Source organism: Giraffa tippelskirchi, chromosome 1 (genome assembly GCF_054371585.1).
Source record: "Giraffa tippelskirchi isolate mGirTip1 chromosome 1, T2T-mGirTip1v1.2.pri, whole genome shotgun sequence".
Classification (NCBI taxonomy): domain Eukaryota; kingdom Metazoa; phylum Chordata; class Mammalia; order Artiodactyla; family Giraffidae; genus Giraffa; species Giraffa tippelskirchi.
The window spans coordinates 107,241,136-107,250,568 of record NC_137275.1 but is presented as its reverse complement, the minus strand read 5'-3'; the positions used below and the strand labels follow the sequence as shown (position 1 = coordinate 107,250,568).

Sequence of the window (9,433 nt, the reverse complement as noted above, 5' to 3'; positions counted from 1 at the left end):
AATCACTAAGGACTTAGTATGTGGTAATTTCTAATGGGAAAATAATAACTATTTCATGGAATTTATTTGAGGATTACGTTAGATAATGAACATACAAACACTTTCTAAAGTTTAAAAGTCCATAAAAATGTTTTTTGTTATTGATTTATTGCTACTTCAATTTTACTTGACCTTGCTTATGTGAGAAGATGCCTTCTGATTTGCTGTTTTGAAAGTTAGATTGTATTTTTCAACAGTTCAATGAAAACATAATTTCTGAAGGTGAAGCTGTAAATGTTTCCTGATACTTGTCACTTTACAATATTTTCAGCACCTAATTCACTCATGTATTCCTCCTCCCAATTTTGTTGTGGACCTACTACCCGCCAGATGCTTTCCATCAGGTGTCGGAAAACATTTTCTGGATTTTTAAATATGTGTCTTAGATTTGGTGGGCCATATACAGTTGCTGTAGCTTCTTCTCCTCTTCTTTCTTCAGCAGCCTTTCAAAATGTGAGGCTCAGTATTAGCTCACCGGTCATAAAAACACAAGCTGAGCTCACAATGATTTGTGAGCAATTATTTGCCAGTCCCTGCTCTACATTGTCACTGACTAAGAGGTGCGTTTTTGAGTAAATCATGTCTTTGAGTCAACTCTTGGTCTTCCGGAGCTTGTCCTTACTCTCTTGCAGTCTCTAATCAACAGGGCATTCAGAGAGATCCTGTTAAAACATAAATCAGATCCTATTGCTCAGATCTCTTCAGTGACTTACTCCAAGCAGAAAGCAAAGTCTCCACAGGCCTAGAAATCTGGGCCTCTGTTTCCTCCCTGACTTGTTCCTTCTCCTCTCTACTTTGCTCACTCTATTTCCCACACACTGACATCCTTTCTGTTCCTTGAATACCCTAGGCATATTTTTGCCTCCTTCTCTTTCCATCTGACTGTTCCCTCTGCTGGTAATATTCATTCCCCAGATATGCACCTCGCTCCCTTCCACAACCACCTTAAATTCCTTCATAATTATTATCTTCCTCATAAAGCCTTCATTTATTACTTAATTTCAAGTGGCAGGTGCCTTCTATCAGCCATCTCCATCTCCCTACAATGCTTTCTGTTTTTTCTCTAGCACTTACCTGATATTCTAGTTATTCTATGCATCTATTTAATTTTTATTTACATGTTTATACTTATAGTTTTATATTTGCTTGTTTATTTTTGTCTACCCCCTCAGTTGGAGAGAGGGTATATTCATCTATGTTGATCACTGCTGTGTCATCAACCTATAAAACATACTGAAGAATGGTGCCTGAAATTTGATAAGGGATTAAGAAATTGGCCACATAACTAAATACGTACATAAATTAATGAACAAATCTCCAGGGCTTCTGGATTGAGGGCTAATGAAAAGAGGAAGGCAAATGGTTGGGGCAGGGTACTACAAGAAGTAGAATTTGGAATACTCTGATAGCTATCCCAATAGATAAGGTCTTGTTAATTTAGATAGTTTTAATGAGCGAGCTGCGAACTAGGGACACAGTATCAAGATTTTTATAATGTATTGTGTAGAGTTCTTTTGAAGTGTGCACAGATATCACTGAAAATCTATGAATGTGTGCATGCCTGTATTACTTTATTTAGTGCTTTACAAGAGCCCCTCAAGGACAGGGTTATTGTAAGTATCAGTATCTTTCCTTTATTATGAGCTTAATTTGTTCAAAATTATATCATAATTTATTTGCAGCTGTGAAACTAGACTTAGTTTTTGAGTATACCCTCCCTAGAAATCTGTGACATTAATAAAACCAACACACATGTGTTCAGCTTCCAACGATACACATACTACAAACTCAATTATGGGCCATCCATTTTAATGAAGGCAAGAAGTGATTTAACAAATACAAAGCAAAGAGAATATTAAGTTTTGTCCTCCGTTAATATTAGTAATGGATAACGTGGATTCCAACACCTTCAAAATAGTTTGAGACCATCATCTCTGTGTCATGGCAGAGGGATATTCAGCCAGGATATTGTTCTCTGTCACTCAGAAAAATACCCGCAATGTATACTGATACTTACTGAGTCAGATATGGGACATTTGAGTGATTAGGAGTCTTTTAGCATGATTCTTTCAGATGCCTTAGCTACAAGATGAAGCTAGCAGCTTTGGACACTTTTAGCAATGAAGAGTTTGTTGGGATATTAATTTTCATGCTGAATGAAATGAGCTTATTTCTTCTTGAAAGCCTCCCACATACCATTTCTAACCTCTGTTTTCTGTTTGGAAAGACTTTTAGAAATTAAAGATCAAGACAAAAAATAAATCACAACTTAAATGATACATGGAATATTTTTCTGACTTAAAGGACCCTGCAGAATTAAATATGACCCAGTTCAAATCTGAGCTACTAAGGCTTCTCTGGTAGCTCAGATGGTAAAGAATCTGCTTGCAGTGCAGGAGACCTGGTTTCAATCCCTGGGTTGGGAAGATCCCCTGGAGAAGCAAATGGAAACCCGTTCCAGTATTCTTGCCTGGAAAATCCCATGGACAGAGGAGCTTGGCCGGCTACAGTCCATAGGGTCACAAAGAGTCAGACAGTACTGAAGAGACTTAGCACTAACACAGTTCAAATGTTAATTTCATTTTAATGTGTATATTGGAGTGGAATCTTCAAGGTACCAGAAAACGAGAATTCACCCTACCTACTTGAAACTGCAGCACAGCACGCACACTTCAGTTACCAGTTCTGTTCATTCCACAGAATTATCTTCATAAAACATAGTGTTCTATATACCTGAGATGTATCTTACTTAGTTTTAAGAATTTCCAGATAACTCTTCATACATAGTGTTACAATTCCCATCTTGCCAAGTCCTGCACCAGTTACATAGAACACAGCACATTTATTTCTCTGGATTGTTCAGATCCCAGTGATAGAAGGATGGAGTGGGATCAAAGAGATCAGGATTCTTGTCCCAGATTTACCATAAAATAATTGTGTTCTCAGGAAAATTGTAGTTATTCTAGACCCCTTTCCTTGTCTTTATTTCCAGAGTTTCACTATTCAGTTCAGTTCAGTTTCTCAGTCGTGTCCGACTCTTTGAGACCCCATGAATCGCAGCACGCCAGGCCTCCCTGTCCATCACCAGCTCCCGGAGTTTACCCAAACTCATGTCCATCGAGTCGGTGATGCCATCCAACCATCTCATCCTCTGTCGTCCCCTTCTCCTCCTGCCCCCAATCCTTCCCAGCATCAGGGTCTTTTCCAGTGAGTCAGCTCCTCGCATGAGGTGGCCAAAGTATTGGAGTTACAGCTTCAACATCAGTCCTTCCAATGAACACCCAGGACTGATCTCCTTTAGGATGGACTGGTTGGATCTCCTTGCAGTCCAAGGGACTCTCAAGAGTCTTCTCCACCACCACAGTTCAAAAGCATCAATTCTTTGGCGCTCAGCTTTCTTCACCGTCCAACTCTCACATCCATACATGACCACTGGACCATAGCCTTGACTAGACGGACCTTTGTTGGCAGAGTAATGTCTCTGCTTTTCAATATGCTGTCTAGGTTGGTCATAACTTTCCTTCCAAGGAGTAAGCATCTTTTAATTTCATGGCAGCAATCACCATCTGGAGTGATTTTGGAGCCCCCCAAAAATAAAGTCTGACACTGTTTCCACTGTTTTCCCATCTACTTCCCATGAAGTGATGGGACCAGATGCCATGATCTTAGTTTTCTGAACGTTGAGCTTTAAGCCAACTTTTTCACTCTCCTCTTTCACTTTCATCAAGAGGCTCCTTAGTTCTTCTTCACTTTCTGCCATAAGGGTGGTGTCATCTACATATCTGAGGTTATTGATATTTCTCCTGGCAATCTTGATTCCAGCTTGTGTTTCTTCCAGCCCAGCATTTCTCATGATGTACTCTGCATATAAGTTAAATAAGCAGGGTGACAATGTACAGCCTTGACATACTCCTTTTCCTATTTGGAACGAGTCTGTTCCATGTCCAGTTCTAACTGTTGCTTCCTGACCTGCATACAGGTTTCTCAAGAGACAGGTCAGATGGTCTGGTATTCCCATCTCTTTCAGAGAGTTGCACTAGATGACACCAAATAACATCCCACTCTTTGCAGTAATAGCTTCGATGTTATTGGTATTCTGAAACAAATGAAGACAATGACACATGAAGCTGTGCACCATCTATGTAACTATGTTTTTAGAGTTGCCTCCGTTTTAAAAGAGACACGTGTGCCCCAATGTTCATCGCAGCACTGTTTACAATAGCCAGGACATGGAAGCAACCTAGATGTCCATCAGCAGACGAATGGATAAGGAAGCTGTGGTACATATACACAATGGAATATTACTCAGCCATTAAAAAAGAATACATTTGAATCAGTTCTATTGAGATGGATGAAACTGGAGCCCATTATACAGAGTAATGTAAGCCAGAAAGAAAAACACCAATGCAGTATACTAATACGTATATATATATGGAATTTGAAAGATGGTAATGATAACCCTATATGCGAGACAGAATAAGAGACACAGATGCATAGAACAGTCTTATGGACTCTGAGGGAGAAGATGAGGGTGGGATGTTCTGGGACAATAGCATTGAAACATGTATATTATCATATGTGAAACAGAACACCATTCCAGGTTCGATTCATGAGACAAATGCTCAGGGCTGGGGCAATGGGAAGACCCAGAGGGATGGGATGGGGAGGGAGGAGGGAGGGGGGTCCAGGATGGGGAACACATGTAAACCCATGGCTGATTCATGTCAATGTATGGCAAAAACCACTACAATATTGTAAAGTAATTAGCCCCCAACTAAAATAAATAAATTTATTAAAAAAAAAAAATGATAAGATGGCTGAGCACAGAGGTAGATGTTTTGACCAGAGAGGCTCCAAAGTAAATGCAGCTAAACCACACGTTTCCTTCTTTCCCGAAGCTCACTTAACTGAACATAGGCTGCCGGATATTAAGCTGTAAAGCATATTATCAGTGTATTTTAAAAGAAGCTATTCTTCTAAGATTTCTAATTAATAGCAGGAAGTTTTGAAATTCTTAAAAGATCATCTGATCTTGTGAGATTTACAGCTCCATTTTCCAGTCAAGCAAGTTGAGTTAAGGCATCTGAACTTCTGGATGCATCTCAGAACTAAAATTCTGAACCTCTTGAGTTTTTCTTCATGCTGTCAGAAATTCACGCCAGATAATCCTTTTAATAGCGAGTACGTACAGACTTGTATATTTTCATATAAGAAAGCAATGTGGTGAGTCAGGATGGAAGTGAAGCCCTTAGTCTCAGAGGGGTACTGAGCTCCTGGTGAAATATAGCCATCATTTCTTCAAAATAGAAAAGCAGTTATTTGAAGTTATTAACACCAAATAACTATTGATACATTTATCTGTGATACATGTATTTACTGTACCAACTAGGTGTGTTCTCTTTGGGAAGTCTGTTTAAGACACAGATTGTTTATTTTTGTTTGTTTTCCCACAAAGACCGTGACCTTCTGATCAGGAATGTCTATATTTTACTAACATCTGGAACCACCAACTAACACGGTGTCTAGAATGTAGCCAATGAATATGAAATAAATGAATACATTTTTAAAGTAAGGGCCAGGGTGTGGGCAAATACAAATTTTTTGTTTTCAGTCATAACGTGATTGAAACATGTAAATGATACAGACAACAAGCGCTACAGTAATTCAAAGAAGGCATAGAACAGATAACCTGTAAGCATCTATTGTATAGCACAGGGAGCTATACTCGATATTTTGTAATAACTTATTAATGGAAAAGAATCTGATAAAGGACGTATAGATAAATTAATCACTGAACTGTACACCTGAAACTAACATGGCGTTGTAAATCAACTATACTTCAATTTAAAAAACAGACAACAAAAGACACCAAGAAGTCATAGCCGTTCTTATGATATTTCCATAGAGAAGCCAAATGAGGAAGAGAGAGATAGCTTTTGAATTAACCAGAGGAGGAGTCACAGAGAACCTAGGCTTGGACCTGAACTTGAGTTTGCATTAAGATTGCGGTGCAGGTACAGATGTACGTAATCACGTACACTCACTATAGTGAGACTAGCTGAAGTTATGAGTGTTATTCAAGATCCCAAAGCAAGTGCAGTATGGAGTCAAAATTTTAAGTGACACCTAATACACTAAAAAAAAAACAAACAACAACAAGCCCTTTCTGTGATACTGTGTTGTCGTTGAAATAGTTTTGCTTCTTTTTGGTAGATTATAGTAGAAATTGGTTCTAGTGTTTTCTGCAGTAATTACTAGTTCTGTTTATCCCCTCTAGAGCTGATCTTCAAAATTTCCATTACAGTGGTTTTGCCAAAATGAAACATACAAATATTCATGATGCCTGTATCCAAGTATTTCTTCTGTTGTTCCCTGCTTTTCTTCTAGGATTATATGAACAATTCACTATCTTGAATTATGCTTTTCCCTCCTTCAAGAATTCTCTCCTCCCTATTGGGCACCTGGAAAACCCACTTCATTTGTCAAAACTCAGTTTACATATTATCTCTTTTGTGCTGTCTTCTGTTTAGTGTTGTGATCACACTTTCCTTTTTGCTCCCATTACACTTTTGCATACCTGATTGTTGCACTTGCTACACTGTATTGTAGTTGGATTTTTTACATATCTCGGGCTTCTTCTGGGCAACATTCCTTGGGGCCAGGGACTACCTTTTCTTCATCTATTGCTGCAGCTTTAGCATGTTACTTGTTATGCAGTAGTTAATATAAAAATGAGATTTGAATAAACTTAAAAAGGTAGGTACCTATGACTTATTATCATTTTCCAGACATAACAGGAAAAAATATTACTGTTGGTGCTGAATGTTCACTTTTACTGTAGTGAATGGTGGTGGTACTTGACTCCACTTATAATGTTTTACCCACCATTTAATGTATTTCTACCCGATATCTCTTCTTTATTTCCATCTATATATTTATTGCTAATCCAAGTAAAGCAGGAATGAGGGTAGGGCTAGGTTATACTTGGCTGGAATAGTAAAGACATTGTGTGACTTTTTGGTGAGAAAATCCTAATGCATAAGAGGTCTACATCTTCCCTTTGAGGCATATGGAGGGCTCTGCCTCTAAAGAGTTTTATTAGCAACTAATCAAGATGTTTCTGCATGAGGCTCCTGATTAGCTATTAGTAATACTAAGAGTAAATCAAAACTAAAGTAGTTTCTGACTTGTTTTACATTGTAAATGTAGGTTATTATTTTTTAACGCTGGGGGTGGTGGTGGTGGGGAGTGAGGGAATGGTCTTTTCCCATCTTTATGTTTCAATCCTGTCAAGAGAGATCTTAGGGTAATTTCAGCCCTGCTTCTTTTCTTATTCCACCCTAGGGTGATCACGTGACTTATATAGGAAGCTTGAAAAGAATTAAGTGGGCCTGTTTGTCTTAACTAATTCTGTTCTCTCCCTTGAGAGTGAGAGTTGGTGTCTTCTGTTTCTGTCATCCTGTGTATTACTAGTTCAGTTATGGACTAGTAATTTCTGGGGTTCAGTTATGGGGTCATTTCATTCAAACTGGATTCTAAGCCAGGGTTAGATCAGTACCAGGAATATTTTGACCTCCATCTTCGCTCTTTTATCTTGTTTCTTAATTAACTCCATACCTAGGTGTAATTAAGGTGTTGTACCTGTTGTACTTTCACAAATGCATCCTTTGATATGTTACCTGGAAACACTGAGAAATAAAAAGAAAGGAGCAGACTTTTTGGAGAGGAAAATGTCCACGTGGAAATGTTTTGGTGCTTCCATGCAAGGTAGTCTTGTGCCTTGGTCTTTAATGTGTGGTGGGATGTTGGGACCTTTGACTATTTGAAAATACTTCGGCTTATGCAGTTAACTGCTGAAGTCTAGAAAAGTTTTAATGTATGCTGTATTAGTTTCCAGTACCTGCTATAACAAATCAGTATAAACTTGGAGGCTTAACATAATAAAAATGTACTATCTCACAGTTCTAGAGGTCGAAAGTCTGATATCAAGGTGTCAGTAGGGCTGCCCTCCCTAAAGCTGTTCTAGGGGAGAGTCCACTCCTTGTCTCTTTGAGCCTCTGGTGGTTAGTAGCTTCCCTGCCTTGAGGCCGCATCACTTAGTCTCTGTTTTCACTCCCTTTGTGTGTCTGTATCTTTTTCTTTCATCTGGTCCAAATTGCCCTCTGCCCTTCTTGTTTAATAAGGACAATTATCGTCATATTAAGAACCCGTCTGATTAATACAGGATGGGAATCCCATCTCAAGATCCTTAATGAAACTTGCAAAGACCTTGTTTCCAAGTGAGGTAACAGTTAAGAATTAGAACATGAATATATCCTTTTGGGGGGTCACCATTCAACCCACTACACCAACAATAAGACTCGGCAGTTGGCTGCAGTTTATTGCATGGAGGAGTGGCTGTTTCTGTCAAGCCACTTAAGTAAAGGTCTGGCATAAAGAAAAGGGGCCCTAGGGAATTGCAGGTGGCTGAGTGAATAACTGGAGCAGAATGAATAGGGCACCTGGAGGGTCTTTAGTATACAGAGAACTTTACCTGGCTCTTAACTTTGGGGTGGGCAGGAGTTTACAGGGCAGGAAATACTCAGGCAGCTGCTCACCTTGGCTTACTCTTCAGGTAGTTTTTTCCCAAGCAGGCTTGACTGAGACAAAGACTTAGTTGTAAGGAAAGTATATTTTACAGAACTTGTCAGCATTGACACATATGGTTACCATAGGCTCAAGTTAATCCTTTTACATGTGGATCCAAACTGACATGGAATTTGTCAGTTACACTGGAGAAAGAAATGTTCTCTAAAAGGCAGGCTTCTTTGGTCTGTGCAGTTCCACAGCCAGAGGCAGTGAAAATGGCTATGGCGCCGTAGGATCGTAGAATCTACACATCATAACTGGAGGTATAATGTTACTGGATAGAACCCATAATCAGGTCAGTACTGCAGTGTGAACAAGATCATCAAAGAGGAAGGATAACTCAAAAGTCCATGTGTGATAGGTGCTCAGGGCTGTGCATTGCACATGGCAAATTCATAGCGAACAATCAACCTTAGGCCAGAAAATTCCTCCTGGTTCTAAGTTTGCAGGTCAGGAATTTCAGATAAATGGCACAGACTAATGGACATCCTAGTGAGGCTAAAATCAAAGAGACTTTATCTTTCAAATGCCATTGAGTTTCTGCTATGTTCTTTGATAATTTCTGTACTGGTTTCTGGGAATGAAAATGTACCTAGTTTCATTATTCTAGGAGTGGGGACTGGCTTGCTTTTGAGATTGTTTAAATTGTGGGCATAATGCTGTAATCTCAGATTGAATCTTAGTAACTCTTTAAAATCTTTAAAAGCATGATTCACGAAAGACTTGATAAACTGATAGAACAGCCAAGATCCTGAGAGACCTAAGC

At 39.0% G+C, this 9,433-nt stretch overlaps 1 protein-coding gene and 1 long non-coding RNA gene across 11 annotated transcripts in view; one reads left to right on the top strand and one right to left on the bottom strand.

Moving 5' to 3' along the window:
• LOC145506786 (uncharacterized) overlaps positions 1-9,433 on the top strand; it is a 107,803-nt gene that overhangs the window by 61,792 nt on the left and 36,578 nt on the right. The window lies entirely within an intron of this gene.
• LOC145506319 (olfactory receptor 4A47-like) overlaps positions 1,832-9,433 on the bottom strand; it is a 162,726-nt gene continuing 155,124 nt past the window's right edge. For 6 of the 9 annotated variants that reach the window (XR_014053800.1, XR_014053790.1, XR_014053811.1 and 3 more), the window contains one exon: positions 1,832-4,135. The gene's annotated coding sequence lies outside the window, so the exon portion shown is untranslated. The remainder of the gene's footprint in view (positions 4,136-9,433) is intronic. The other 3 variants (XR_014053798.1, XR_014053809.1, XR_014053827.1) reach the window with 1 other exon arrangement.